At 41.3% G+C, this 15,826-nt stretch overlaps 1 protein-coding gene across 2 annotated transcripts in view; it reads left to right on the top strand.

The window, feature by feature from the left end:
* The first annotated feature begins 5,491 nt into the window (after window positions 1-5,491).
* The window catches only part of Lpar1 (lysophosphatidic acid receptor 1), a 138,414-nt gene continuing 128,079 nt past the window's right edge, over window positions 5,492-15,826 (top strand). Inside the window, exon 1 of one of the 2 annotated variants that reach the window (XM_071600460.1) lies at window positions 5,492-5,544. The gene's annotated coding sequence lies outside the window, so the exon portion shown is untranslated. Of the gene's footprint in view, window positions 5,545-5,767; window positions 5,901-15,826 lie in introns of those variants that run through there. The other variant, XM_027943027.2, reaches the window with a different exon arrangement.

Raw genomic sequence — 15,826 nt, 5'->3', positions numbered from 1 at the left:
AGATGGTGGCCGCTGGCCTCCTCTGTGGTCGGACCGGTGTGGAGAACCGAAATGGACCGCTTCCTTCCCCCGTCTCGAACCCAGAATTCAGCACTGAGTACAGTGCTTGCACGGCTGGCAGAAACTGCAGCGCTGTATCCCTGCGGCGCTATCTCCTCGTTTCCCAGCGTGCACTGCAGACTCTAGCCGCGGGGCAATTTGCTGAATAAGCAGTGTTACCCTCCGTGTGACAAATCTCTCGCGTTTGAGTCCCCGTAGCCGATCCTCGTGCGATGGAAATCCTTCCTCCAGGTTCCGGAGCACCCCACTATTGCTGGAAATTCCTAACAAGATAGCCTTTAGCCGTCCTGACTTGTCATACTCCCACACAGTGACGCGGCAAACGGGGGCAATGCACTCCCCTCGCCGCCATCTTCTCACCCCCCATTTTTTTGAATCAATATGTTTTTATAATTTACTTTCTATCTTAAAAGTATTTAAGATTTTAATGTTTACAGTGCTTTAGTTAAAAAATTCTACTAAAACTATTTCTTAGAATTACCACATTAATTCAGTCTTAATCATTTCTTTTTTTTCACTGTCAGTTTTAACAAAAATTTGTCTATTTTTCTATGCTTTATAGAACTAGCATTTTGTTTTATCAAATTTTTCTACCATTTCTTTGAACATGGGTCTATTTTTAACTTTAAAATTACACACAGTTATATTTACATATGTATATATATAATTACACACATAACGTATGTGTAATTTTAGAGTTAAATAAGTTCATATATGTATAATTTTTCATACATATGTATATAAAAATATATGTATTTTTTCTTCCCTTGTTTTAGATGAAAGCCTTTTTGCTTGGGTAAGGAAAGCTACAGAGAGAGAATTTGCTAGCCCTTGGTCTACTTCCAACATTACCTGATTACTCATGCAGATATACATGATAAGAAAAAGGTGAGTGCCCAGTCACTCTGTTTCAGACTTTTGTTTCAGTACAGCCTATCCTCATTCCAGGCTGCTGCGCACAATCCCAACTTGTATTCCCCATTCCTGGATTCTCTTTAGAGAATATATAAATTTTATATATAAGTTTTCCAGGTGGACCTTGAGCTTGTGATCCTCCTGCCTCAGCCTCCTGGATAGCTAGGCATATGCTTCTTGTCTGGTGACAACCTAATTCTAGAAGCATTATTCTTAAGGTTAATTCATCAGACATTTTTCTTTTAAAGTAACAAAACAAAAGATATCATTTATAATATATATTTAACATTGTACTGTAGCCCCTTGCTAACATAACAAGGAGAATCCAGGAATTCTCTTTTCTGCTCAAAAGAGTTATTTTTTTTACTAAAATGGGCTGCCCCACCCACCTCTGCTGTTGGCCTTTTAAAATAGAAAGGTTTGCTAAGGAGCATGTTTTCTGGCTAAGGAGAAAAACACCAGAGAGGCACAAATACCCCATTTTAAGAAGGCAGAAACCTATGCCCTTGGGCACCTGAAACCCTTTCTCAAGCAGACTGAATTCTCTCAGGGTTTTGTTTCACCAAAATATATTCTTTGAATCAGTCTCTACATTAATAGACTGGAGGGAAAGTTTCCAGCAGATCTTTGTGCTGATAGTTTTGATTGCTCCCTAGTAGAAAATTTCAAAGGCTTTTTGCCAGAGGCAAGGGACATGGGGAGGAAGAGAACACTGGCAGACTAGTAGACCCTTTCCAACAAACAATAGTGCTAAAGGCAATAACAGCCAATTTTTCAATCCTAAATGCTCTCAAATTATAGTCCTTGGACCTCTAGATGACATCAATAATCTAGAGTCTGGAAAGTGTCCTTTAAGATATTAATGTAAAAACTCCTCTTGAATATCCCTCATCAAAAATTTCTCTTCATTGTGCTGAGAATATTTTTTTCTTATGGCTGATGGCACTAGTTCTTTCTGGATTTTTGGCTCTGTTGAAGACATTTGAAGAAACAAATGTAGAAAGACTGCTTGGCAGAGGATAGGAGGGAAAGTTTAGAACAGCAAGCTTCAGGATGCCTATTTAAGAGTGGAAATAAGTCTAAATGACAGGATGGTTTCAGACAGGTGGACACATGACGTGTATCAAGGTATCCTCCTTCATTTCCAACAAAGCAACATCATGATTGTTAATATTTTATGAAGCTCATTCAAATATAGTATTTAAGCTGGTTGAGTATAATCCCAGCTATTTGGGAAGCCAAGGCAGGAGGATTGCAAGTTTGAGGCCAATTCTGGAAAGAATTTGAATAAAAAAAAAAAAAAAGGAGGGGGATGTAGCTCACTGGCACAGTGCCCCTGGGTTCAATCCCCAGTACCACCAAACAAAAGAACAAATAAAAACAAAAACAAATATATTATCTTTGATAAAGACAACTTGGAGCCCTATAAAATTGATTGTACTAGTATTATTCCATTTTACAGATAAGAGCATGAGTTCATTTCGAACATAATACTAGCTATGATGGACTAATCTATGTGCTAAAGTGGGTTCTGTGTGGTATCTGATTTTCTCTCTCCTTTCATACTGGACACACAACTTACTTTTGATTTTAAAGTTATTGACCTAAAGCTGGCTGCAGCAGCTGTCTCTTTTGGACAGGTCCACGCTTGTTAAGAAGACAGGTCTGTCCAGGTAGGCCTTTTATTTTGTTTTTAACTTCATTTTAGGCATGGTAGACCAAATAAAGAGGAAAGTACCTTAGAGCAAAAAACTCACGAATGCCTGCCTCTGTCTCTCTCTCCCTCTCTTTCTTTTTTGTAGGGCTAAAACAGAACCCAGGGCATTTCATATGCTAGGTAAGTTCTCTATCTCTGAGCTACAGCCTCAGTCCCTAACTTAGCCTTAAAAACACCTGTCTTATAAGTACAGATGTCCCCATTTGATGTTAGAAAGGACCAGAGAGTATTTAAGGTAGTAAATAGGCATTTGAAGCAGAAGCAGCATTCCTTAAAAAGGCAAGAGATGAAAATCAATGTATTAAAAATATTCAAGCAGAGTACTAGGTAAAAAACTTATTGTAGTGTATTCTTGATTTATGGGAAAAAGCTTACAATGGAAATAGTTAACTTTACAACTATCTTTTCTTTAGATATAGAAGAATTGGTATGGAGAAACCTATTACATGGGTGGTGTAGTAGGAAGGAGAAAGAAAAATTAAGTAATAAAATTTTTTTTTCCTGAATTGAGTAACACTATAGTTACAAATAAAATCCACTTTCAGTATGTTCTTTTTCTTTCTTTCATTTTTTTTGGTGCAGGGATTGAACTAAAATTGATAGTTTACCACTGGTCTACATCCCCAGTCCTTTTTTATTTTGAAACAAGGTCTTGCTAAATTTCTGAGGCTGGCCTCAAACTTGCAATCCTCCTGCCTCAGCCTCCTGAGTCACTGTGCCACTGCACCTGGCAACTTCCCTTGCAACATTTTTTTTTCTCCCTTTTGGTAGGATACCAGGAATCAAACCCAGGGCTTTGCACATGCTAAGGATAAGGAAGTGCTCTTCCACTGAGTCACATCCTCAGACCCTCCAATAAATACTTTTTATGATACTTAGATTTTATATTGAACATTTTTCTATTCATTCCAATGTAATATTCCTTACAGTTTAGGATAAACCTTTATTGTTATTTAGGAGATAAGAGTGGCTAAATATTCATATGTATTGGTGCTGTGCATGAACATACTAACTAGCATTGTGCATTTTACAATTTATTTATTTTTTTCATATTTTAAGCAGATTGTGAAATGAATCATAAATTGTTAGGAAAAGAGAGAAAGCAGCCTCGTTTAAAGTTGATTTAAAAGATTTTTTTTTTTTTAAAGGAAAGAACTTCGAATAGTAAATGATCAGTGGCCACGGCTCAGCCTTGAAAATCTTGCAAAGCCCACAGGAGCTTGGTCAAGGTTCTAAGAAGTCAATGGCAGGAAATGGTCATGGTCTCTTCAGTGCACAACTCAGTGTAGGCTTGAAAAGTAAGACTCAGTGGGAGTCTTACTCTCAATGCCCGCCGCTGATTACAGTGACCTGTCCCTTATGCAAGGCCCACTATCCGAGTGACCACCACTAAAGCCCTGCCTTGCTGTCCAGCATTCCCTCTTAAATGTGGTCACATCAGTCCTCCCGTACTGCTGTCGGGCAGACCTATGTGCCATTTCCATCGAGTGCTGATTAAGCTTTTATTTTCAAGCAGCTACTTTTGATACGTGCTCATGGCTTTAGTGGTGGAGGGAGAAGCAGAGAATTCTGATCACCCCGGAAAGCCTGAGGAACCAGGGTGGGACGTGGGTGGGTGGGATGGAGTGACTGGCGAGACTCACATCAACTGAGTGAGTGATGTTATAGGACTGGTGGCTGCCACTCTTTGGAGAATGATCCCTAGGAGGCCTTAGTCCCTCGCCGCTCCCGCCCACACCTCCAGGTGTGTTTTCCCCGCCCTTAATTACACTAACTAAAATTGATAGTTTGCACTTGCAGAGTTAGACTGGGAAAGCGGAAGGGAATTTTATAATCACGGATCTGGATGACTAGGGAGCACAGGCACACTTGCTTCGGCAAACAGCTCCAGTCAGTGAAAGTTCAGAACCAGAAACACACAACCTTTCCAGTAGCAAAGTCGACCCGGTTCTTTGCAGCTTCCAGTCAAGGGCTGCCCTGGGAGAAACTTTGTGCCTACTTTAAAGTTTAGAAACTGAACGGAGACCGGGAGCTTTGCTGGCCTTGCGAAGTCTTCCAGAGCTTTTCGAGTGGGGAGAGAAAAGAGACAAAATGAAAATGCAACGTGCAGGGGCGCCCACCGGAGTCCAGCAAGCTGTCTGGCACTGGGGTGAGCGCAGGGGGCTGGGGGTGGCGATCCCGAGCTGGCGGCCCTGGGTCTCCAGCAGTGGGTGTGTCTGATCTGGGGCGGGGGAGCAGAGGGTTGGCAAGATAATGAATGGGAAGCTCAGGCCACCCCCAGCCTCTGGACCTGCAGCGGCGGCGGGAAGTTCAGCGAATGAATGGGGGAGGGGGCGTGCTGAAGGCAGGGGCCCTGGGTGCGTCACACAGGTAAGGGGGCGAGCTCGGGGAGGGCGTCTGGGGGTGCGGGTGTTGCTGACATGTGCTACGTGGAGCAAGCATAAAAGGAAGACGGCGGAGGACGAAAGGAGGCCGGTGTCTCGCGCTACTTCTTTGGCCGCCTCTGGGGCCCCCTCCCCCGCCGACTCTGCCAGTTCGCCACAGCCTGGGCAGTAGGGGCCGGGTGGCGGAGACGCTCCGAGAGTTGCGATTCCCCTGTTCTCTTGCTGAGCGCTGCCGGGACTTGAGCGGCCTGGGCCCAGCGCCGCGGAGCCCTGTCCCTTTTCTCGGCCAAGCACTGGACCCCGGCAGGGTGGGCTCAGGGGCGGCCAGCTCTGGGCGACCGCCGAGGGGAGGGCGGAGGGCTGGGCTCTGCTGGCCCCAGGGCGGGGGCCTCCGGACTTGGCCGCGCCGCCTGAAGCCAGCCAGACCCAAGGAGGCCGGAGCGGGACGCTCGGCGGTGGCGAGTGCAGGTAAAGGGGCGGGAGCGACGCGGCACCAGGGGACGGCGCCCCCTGGGCGTGGAGCCAGTGGCTGGCCGCAGCGACTGCTCGGCGGCCAAACGGCGCGCTCAACTCACACCGTCAGACCGCAGAAGGCTTTGTGGCTGTGCGTGCGCGCGTGTGCGAGTGTGAGTGTGTTGTGCGCGCGCGCTCGCCGGGTCGGGTGTGAGTGGGTGTGCGCGCGTGCGAGGCGGCGTGCAGAAGGCGAGGCGAGGCTCTCCTGGCCTCCCTCACCAAGTTGACCCAGACCCGGAGGGAAGTTGCTGCAGCCGGCCCTCCTGACCCCTAGCCAGGTCAGTGCGACGCGGGGCTCGCCCAAGTGACACGTAGGTGGCCTGTGGTTATCTGGATCGGGGTGCGGACGCGGGAGGGCTAACGAGGGGCGCTCGAAGTCCCCCCAGTGTCGTGTCCCCGTGGACGTGAACAGCCGCTGGATCCCCGCGCCCGCTGAGCTTGGCTCCCACATCCCTTACTTCTCTCTGACGACTCTCTCGTCCCTCCGGACTGAGAGCTTTCAACTTAAGTTTCCGTAACTGGGAAATGCAAGGCAAGGGAGGGACCTGGCTTTGAGTCGACGGTTTTGAAATCCATGGGCTCGTTTGGCTTGTGTTGGACTAGTTTTGGGAATGAATTTAAAGTTTATTCTTATTTTTCTTTGCTGCCGTTTGGCTTTTGATGTGTTAAGAGTGACGGCATCCAGGACTTGTTGCTGTTATCTGGGGCCTGAGATTGTTGCTGTCTGCTTTATTCCCTTTTCCTTTTGGTGGAAATCTATGGATTTTTCGTAAACCTGGATTTCCAGTGAGGGCTCTTTTGTGAAAGTTCACTGAGTGCCGTGTTTCTCATTGGATACCTATTGATAAACGTAAATATTGAAAACGTAACTAGTTGTTAAAGCAAAGCCGTCTATACCTTCAGGTTCTAACAGTCTGTTTTTCACCATTTGCATAAGTGTCCTTTGCTCGGCCAACATGATTGTAAAGCCAGAGGTCTGTGATTCAAAGTGCAGTTCTGATTAAAGGGAGGTTCAGGCCCTCGGAAAACTGCTAACTTCTCCTAAGGAGTTACTCCCTTGTCAGATAAAATGAATGCCAAGGGAAAACGATATCTATTAGACTTAGGGCCGTGTGAACCAAACTAAAATTGCTTTTACACAGACGTACAAACACACATAAATAGCGATCGTCAACGTTGTGAGAATATTCAGGACAGCATTTCTTCTTGATTCTGTGTAATTTGAGGATAAAGAAACCAAGTAGCAAGAGAAGGAGGTTATGTGAGGCAGGAAGGCTGAGGCTAAGGATCCAGGCTAGAGGACAGGCTTGTCATAATTCTAGCCCGCTTGCACGGGGCGTCCCCTAGCGGCGCGACCTTCGCCGGATCAGGTCAGCTCTGTTCTCAGAGCCCTCATCTGGAAAATGGAGGGTTTTGATGAGCTTTGCTGTTCTTTCCTTCCAGTTCTCCAGTAACTAGAAACTGGTGGGTGGTTATCCCATGATAGAACGGTAAAAAGGGAGGAAAGGGAAGTGCGAGAGGGTCAGTCGGAGAGGGAAACAGGAGGGCAATAGAGCCCAAAAGATGGAAAGAACAACAAACAAACAAAAATAGCAGCAAGGGATGTCCCTGGAAGGAAAAGAACCTTGAGCTGGAAATTGATTTCCTCTGTTTTTTTCCCCCCTCTTCCATTCAGTATTCAAGCAGTAGTACTTTCCTCTCCTAATTCAACCTCTGGTTACCCTTATTAACACTTGTGAGCCTCTGTTGCTTTAAAATTCACATGAGGTCAGGGTGATTCTTGTAGTCTGACCTCTACTAGGTATCCTCGGAGCAACTTGCCATTTGCATCCTCTCAGGGGGAACAGCTGCTGCCCAGGGCTTTGGGCACTCAACTTGGCTCTTAGTATCCCTGTGAGAGATGGGAAAAAATAACAGAGGTGGGAATGTAAGTGGCAGCCCTTTAGAAACTTCTGTTTTCATTCAAAGATAATATTTTCCAAAATGTAATTTTGTTTCTTTTTTTCTCAAATCATAGTCTTTGTGAAGTTTTTCTTAATCTCTCTTGTTCCACTTTCTGGGACATATGAAGGGCGTATAAATCTCAATTGCTGGGTCTTTTTGATACACAATGACATTGTCTGAAGTTAGTGATCTTTAGGGGACAGGGTCATTTCTAATGCTTAGTAAAAAGTTGTAATCTGGGCAAAATACATGGTATCATTTTCACTGGGAAGCTCCAAGTATTCAATAAATATCAAGACTTTGGAAATTTAGTTTGAGGTCAAGTTTTTAATGTCTGTGTTTTATGTGTGGCCTGTCTTTCTTTTCTTTAACTTTTTTGGTATCAATATGTCTACACACTTGAGGAACACAATAGAGTTTTAAGTGAAGTGTGATGTCATAAAAACTCAAATACAAATTCTTGGTTGAATGTCTAAAACTCTGCCTCATTAAGTCAGCATCTTACTACTGTTTGGTTTCTTATTTTTATATATCATGTTACCCAAAAGTCCGTATTGTGTTATTATTGAAATAGCTTATGGAGAGATTAATAAGGAAGACATAAAAAGTCGAGAGAAAAAGAGGAGAGTTTAATTCAAGAAGCAATCATTTTTTTAAAAAAATTTTTATTAGTTGTTCAAAACATTACAAAGTCTTTTGAGGATTTTTTGTTATAAACACAAATGCCATTTCTCTATGGTTAATTCATCTTTTGAAGAAAAATTGCTGTTTGTGTGACTCTTTGCATTAGCAAATAAAATAAATAAAACAACAACAACAACAAAAAAGAAGCAATCATTGAACTCCTTCCATGGTAACGGATATAAGGATGATGAAAAGAAAGCTCTGGAAAGCTACTATGAAGCAAACTGCAGTATGTACACCGAATGTGTATATATGTGCCATATTGCATAACAGTGTGTGGTTGTGGAGTCCAAGAAACTTGGCATGCCAGGGAAAGGAAAATTAAATTCTGGCTCTGGCAAAGACTTCACAAACAGAACTTGAAGGATGATGCGTCTCTTGGATGAAAGGTGGGAGAGTGAAGCCTTCTCCTAAGTGGAGGTAGTCAGAGTTCCCACTGATGAAGGTTGGAAAGTTACAAAGTGTTGGACTACAGGAAAATGTGGATATTAGGTTAAGGAGTTGTGCTTTTGGGAGTGGGGAAGTAGAGAAACACATTTAGGGGCAGAGTGAGGGATGAAATGATGAGAGATGACTGGGCTTTTATTCTGTTACATTCCTCTGTAACTCATGGCAGCTAAGTTTTAGGAAACCATTGCTAGTTTATTTAATTTTATTATATACAGATTTTAAAAAAACTAATATGTGTTTTTTTTTCACCCTCTCTCCAAAAATTGCTTTTTGTATTCGAGAAATTTAATTTAGTAAAAATTGGTGAGAGTGTGTTATCTTTGGGCCTTATGGGGCCTTCTGAGTTTTTGTGTTAAATCCATCATGCAGGCCCAGAGCTGACCATCACAGCATTTTTCTTTTTCCTCCCTCCCCACATCCCCCCCCCCCCCCACCTTTTTTTGTTTATGGAAGGACTTTCTGGTTAATGCTAACTTAAACATGACTCTTCTGGTGACTGGCTTTCTTGACCCTGTTTATGTTATACATGGTATTTAACCTCAGTGGTTGAACATTTGTAGCACAAAAGGAAATAATTATTGTTAATTTGGAAATAGGGTTAATGGCCCCATAAAGGGTATGTGGGGGTAAATAGAATCCTGAGAATCCTTTATGTAGTTGGTCCTCCAATAGAAGTAGCTTGCTCAATCCTGTATAATACTTCTGAACTTTTTTTTTTTTTTTTTAATTCCTAGACCTATAGCCGTTAGCTCACCATGTTTTCAGGAAGAATCTCTGCAGCCACCTGGGAGAGGTGGTGTTGAGTAGCTCTGTAGGTTCCCTCTCCCACCCCAGTGCTCGTGTCACAGGTGGGAGTGGAGAGGTTTTCAGCTGCATGTTAAAGCAGGAGTTGACTAAGGTAAAGACTTTGAATCGGGTTTGAGTCTGGAGGTGCTGGAAACAGATAATTAAAAGATACTAGGTCAGCTGCTTCTCCATACGACTGGAGTGAATGATCCTCCCAGCAGTGTTTTTGCTTTCTGCGAAGGGACTTGCATTTGTCATGTCTATTAAATTAATTTAGTTAAGTTGAAGGAGCCCAAGGTCAGTATACTTATTTCTTAGGACATAGTATAGATGTGTGTGTGTGTGTGTGTGTGTGTGTGTGTGTGTTGGGGATGAGGATTATATTTAAATTAGCTGGCATGTTGTTTTAGTAAGTTAGCAGGATTTCAGAGTAGTGTTGTTATATTATTAACTTGTGGGGATAGACTAAAAGAAATTGTGTTAACTCATTTTTCCCCCACCATTCCAGATGTGGAACACCTATAAAAATTTATAGTATAAAATATGTAATTATATAATAATAAAATAAAATAAAATAATTGAAATACAATAAGATAATGATACATAAGCTCTTAATTATGATTCTTGGTCTTTTTTTTATGCACCTGGGTCAATTTCATTGAAATCTGCAGAATTGAAAACTTGGGACTTAATGGGTTAATACTTGGACATGAGCTCCTGTCATGTGATCAGTGCTATGGAAACTTTAACCCTGAAATTCATGTAAAATTCAGTCACCCACCAGTACCACCAAAAGGAAAGGGGAATATTTACTGCATCCATGGGTTTAGGTTATAATTTATTTTCTTTTTGTGGTACTGTTTTAAAAAAGTGAGATAATGACAGGGCAGACTCTTAACTTCAGTCCAGTGCTAAAACAAACATGTATAAGCCTGAATAAGGCAAATCAGGCTGTGCTTGCTATATTATAGAAATGAAGAAAAGTGATTTCAAAACTAGCTTCTTCCTCTAAAAGAGAAAAAGCAAATTGGACAATAATGCCTGGTCTTGGATCCTCCTGGAGGTGAGATTTCTAAGGTTGTGATTATTAGAAGATTTTATTCCTTATGGCCATTTTGTGTGGCTGTGCTTCCAAAGGTTTAGGACTCACAATATAGGGACTGCTACTATGAACACTTCCTCTTTATTATCTTAAATGTTGGAAAAATGGTCTAGATTAGACTTCATGTCTGTTATATGTGGATTTCTTTCTGTATGTCCAAGTGGTTTTCTTTAGCTAATCCCTAATCACCTTCATTCTGAAATTCTGCTCCAATGAAGGGATGTTTCTGGCTCTTTGGAAGGAGAACCAGATTGGGGCAGAGGAAGCAAATTCTGTTCTAGTCCAGGAGCACTTAACTGATTGCCTGTTCCCTGCAGACATTGTGCTAGGTACTATGGTGGGTAAGGACAAGTAAGGAAGGATTCCTACTCTTCAAGGGAAGCTCACAGATATATTAACAGATAATTACAATTCTGTGTAACATGGTTATGAGGCTTCAGGCACTACTGGAACATCATAGCTGGGGAAGCTGGAGGGGTACCTGGTCTTTGAGGTCAGTGTGGTAGAGGAGGTGATGGGGAGCACCAGGGAGGGATCCTGGAAGACCAGGATCTGCAAGGACTCTAGGTGAGGAAAGAAGGATCAAGACAGAGGTAGTCAAGAGGCTTCCTGTTTCCAGTTGTGCTATGGCTGAGTAAGTCAAGGTGTCTCTGTTATATAAAATAGGAATAACAGCTGATATGGCAATTCTAGTTTGCATTTACACTTTCCTTAATACTTTATATTACTCATTCATTTATTCATTCCACATTCAATTCAGGTATTTTTGCGCATCCACCATATACTAGAGGATAGTAGAAAATGAGATGTCCCCTTCTGTCATGGAGCTTGCATTTGACCTGAAGTTCTTTTGAATTGCTTCAAGTATGGGGGTATGTCTGTTGAGTTATTCCAGTTCAGGAACTTTTTCCTCAAAGTAGTCTCAGGGCTTTCAGATCCGACAGCTTTTCCCTATAAGAGAAGGAGACAGCTGGGTTTCTCAAGTTCATCTTATAAATTTGCAATGTTTTGCCAAGATTTACCTGTTGCTTGTGAAAAATAACCAAGAGCCAGACACAGTTATGTCTTATCTGTAGCCCTGGTGGGCTTCTATCTCATTTTGGATATTCCTACTTTTGACCCAACTTGTATTTGAGTTTCTATGTTCAGTTTGTGGATTGCTTCTTAGAAAAATCCAAATCTTGTTTGTGGAAAGTCAGACTTATTTAGAGGTCACCTTCTTGTGGCGGGGTGTTTCATTCAAATCTTTTACTTATGTTCTTGTCAAAGTCACTCAGAGATATGAATGTGGTAGAAAACATTCCAACCAGAAGAAGGTAGCTGCATTCTTTTGTAAAATTATGTGGTTTTCATAATGATTCAAACAAGATAGATATGTCTAAAGTAAATGAGATAATCTGCCACTCCAACCTTACCCTTTGGTCTGATTAACTCCCCTTGGTCATCCAGTTGTTACTTCACCTTTCATCCTCATCCTCTGCCCATGTGAACCTAGAAAACTCTATTTGTATTTATTTATGTGTTGGGGTATGTTTTCATATATTCATGTGTGTGTGACTGCACTTGCCTGGGTCTCCTCTTGTTATGGAGAGGCTGTTCCTGAGGCTGCTGTTGCAGGTGACCTATTTAAAGCCAGAAACACCTGCATGGACTCTCCTCAGACTGGGGCACCATGGCATTACTCAATTAAGAGTTCTTGTCAGAGTGATATGAGTGTCTGGCTGTTCTGAAAGGGAAATAAGAAAACTAATTCTAGCTGTATGATAATCAAGATGACAAATATTCCAGAGAAGGTTACTTCCACAAGGTCTCTGCTGCATCTGGATCTCAGGTGAGGGGAGCAGGGGAATGTCAGAGCACATATTTGGCATCTGTGAGCCTTTCGTTAGGTAGAAAACAAGGCATGAATGGAAGGCCCATGGACCACTTCTGGAGTACATAAGATAGATGGAGTCATTCCTTACAGGCAGGTTTTATTGTGGGAGTATCAAAGGAAGACCCCACCCCTTAGAAGTCTGTAATCAGCAGCTGATAAAGATGGCCTGTTCTTATGCAACTGAAACAATTGCTTTCTGTAAAAGGGTTGCCTTGCTTTCTTCGACTATATGATTCATTGCGGGAAGGATTATTGTAATGTCAAGAAAATGAGGTACTCATTCTGTCCTCACTATTTATTGTCGTTCCACAGAGAACTGCTTGCTTTACTTTCTGAGTAGACACAGAGATGTAAAGGTTCCAAGGCCAGGGCACGATGACTGACTTTTCCAAATCCAGCAGGGTCTGTTTTTTAGTTACTTCATCTGAGATCCTTTCAATTCACTTTCATGCGACTGAAATCTGGAATACTTCTGTGTCCTCCTGCTTGACTAAGAACACTGAAAAGAAAACAACCAAAAAAGCTTGGGTCCTGCTTTCGGGTAGCTTATAAACATGGAGAGACATGGACACAAATGACTAAGATGAAGCAGTGATAAATAATGTAAACCAAGGTTTAAACAAAGCTGTCTGCATCTATATGGGGATGGATGAAAAGGGTAAGTCTGCCTTGGGGAAGAAGAATGATTTACATTGGAGCAGGACACTGGCTGCAGGGGGCTGGAGAAGTTCATTACATGCCAGAGTAATAAAGAGGGCCCAGAGTGTGCACGTGAGTGGGGAAGGGTGCTTGCAATTTGTTTCTGGCAGAGAGTGATGGCGCATTTGGGGACAATCTTGAAGGCTGTGGAGGGAGGGTGCTAGAGGCTGTTGGGAACAAAAAAGGGCATGTTAATGCCATTAACAGATGGGACATAGGGATATCAAGATTGTTGCAGGGAAGATTGTTAGTTTTAGACATGTTTAACATCTAGGCAGAGATGTTCAGCTGATAGCTGCAAATTGGAGTTTGAAGCTTAGCTGAGAGGTCAGAGCTTGCAGTAATCAGTAATAATTGTAATATGTTGAACAATTTTGATGTGTAAAGGCCAGTGAAATTTATGTGATAAGCTGGAGAGAACTTTTGAGAGTGAATGAAAAACTCAACATTTTATAAAGACTCAGATTCTTTAGTGTGTTTTTTTCTTGTTTGTTTGTTTTTAGCAGATGGTTTGGTTTTGTAAGCATTCACTGAGCATCCACAATGGCTTTTGATAAGGAGGTTCTGGGATGATATGAAGGAAATGGTGCACATTTCAGCATATGTTCTTTGGGATAAACAGAAATCCCTGAAACAATCCATTCCAGCTACTGTTCTCTGAAAAATACCTTTAGCATTATTGGGAGATTGGTGATGATTTGGGAACTAAAGAGAGTTTCAAATTAGTTTTAATTTACTATAAGACAATAGCAATGTGTGTCATACTGCTGTCATAACTACAATAAAACACAAAGGGATTTCTCAGAACAACTTTGGAAATCCCAGGATCCTAAGGACCACACTTTGAGAAACTCTAATAAGGTTCTTAAAGTCTGGTCAAATCATTTTAAGTTTTCATTGCCAAATTAAGGTAAAAAGTAGACTGCAATATAACTTTGCACTGTACCTATATTTTTTAAAGCCTTTTCTAGTAAAGAATTTATTTAATTTCAGATAATTGTATTGGCATGCCTTCTTGCAGGTGAGATAGAACAAAGATAAATTTATTCTTTTTTATTTTTAAGCCATATGATTTTTTAAAGATTATATTAATTTTTATTAATTGGCATATGTGTTCATTTTAGAAAATCCAGTATGTATAGGAGATTCATTTGTAATTTCACCACTCAGTAATAGCTTCTTTATTCCATTTTGTGATAATTTCTTGCAATTTTTAACATTTGCTCTTAGTGAATGTTTAATAGCATTCTACTTTGTTTCAAAAGTATGTACACATGTCATTAAAATCTTTCATTTTAAATTTCTAAAGACTGGATAATAATCTCAGTACCTAATATTCATCTTATTTAACTACTCATTTCCTATCTCTGCTTGCTTCTTCTCAGTCTCTTTTGAGGACTAGTGCTCCTATTCCTATCTTTAGGTGCTGGTGTTCTCAGGGAATGTAGTTTCCAGGTCTTTGCCATCACCCATCCACTCTGCCTAGGATGTTCTTTCCCAGGTATCCAAATGCTTGTTCTTTTATCATTTTCATGTCTTAACTCAAAGGTCACCACCTTCTTGGTGAGGCCTTCTTTAACTCATGTATTTAAAATTATGTGATCTTTCCTATTTATCCAGCTCACCTGACATTTTCATTGTTGTTCTTATTTTCTTCTGACCTTTCCTTAGATGAGGGCAAAGATTTTTGTTTTTAAATTCCTGTTTTCTGATTTTTTTTCCAAAGCTTAGTACATTACTTTGCATGTGGTGGAAATTCAAACTCTTTGGACAAAAATTAACAAACTTATTCATGATAAATATTTGGATAAATGGAAAAATATATTTACCTTATATTGAACATATTAGAATAAGAGACAGGGTTGACTTCATGAGATTTACAGTCCAGTGAAGGCAACAGACTTTGAGCAACTACCTCATGTTATTGGCATTAGAAGAAATGGGCATCCTGGAGGAGTCCAGAAAGCCCAAAAACCTTGTCTAGGAGGGTAGGAAAGTGTCTGAGACTTAAAGGGTGAACAGAATTAGTTAAGTGAAATTGGGGGAAGGGAAATGGAGGAGGAGGGAGTTGCTGATAAAGAAAAAGAAAGGTGCACACACCTGTAATCCCAGCTATTTGGGAGGCTGAGGCATGAGGATGGTAAGTTTGAGGCCAGCTTGGGCAACTTAGCAAGACCCTGTCTCAAAATAAAACAGGCTGGGAATGTAGCTCAGTGGTAGAGCACTTGTGTAGCATGCATGAGGCCATGGGTTCAGTCCCTGAATCTACCCCACAAGGAAAAAAAGAAAAAAAAAAAAAAAAAAAAGAGAGACGGCTTTGGCATTTTTGAGGAAGAGTGCTTAATTTTTAATAATTTTGAAATAATTAGCATTTTATTTTTAATTGTGAGTCAGGCATTGTTGAGAAAGGATTTTTCTATCTGAAAGTGGTAATTTTTTAAAGTGGAAATAGCTTAAATTTTATGTTATATGCTAATAATATTCACTAAATTTTTTTTTGTGTGTGTGTGGCTTGGGGGTTGATAACTGTAAAATTTATAACAATACAGGGAAAGTAAATTTTCTTGTTTGTACTTGCCTTCATTGGGAGGTATAAACCTGCTAGTGATTCAATATAATGTAGCTGAAGATTGCTTAATTATTGGTGCTTATTCATGTAAACTTTGGTATTATTTGTTTAGTTTACTCTGGTAAGT

This window comes from Marmota flaviventris, chromosome 13 (genome assembly GCF_047511675.1).
Source record: "Marmota flaviventris isolate mMarFla1 chromosome 13, mMarFla1.hap1, whole genome shotgun sequence".
In the NCBI taxonomy this organism is placed as follows: domain Eukaryota; kingdom Metazoa; phylum Chordata; class Mammalia; order Rodentia; family Sciuridae; genus Marmota; species Marmota flaviventris.
This window is presented reverse-complemented; position numbering and strand designations above follow the sequence as displayed.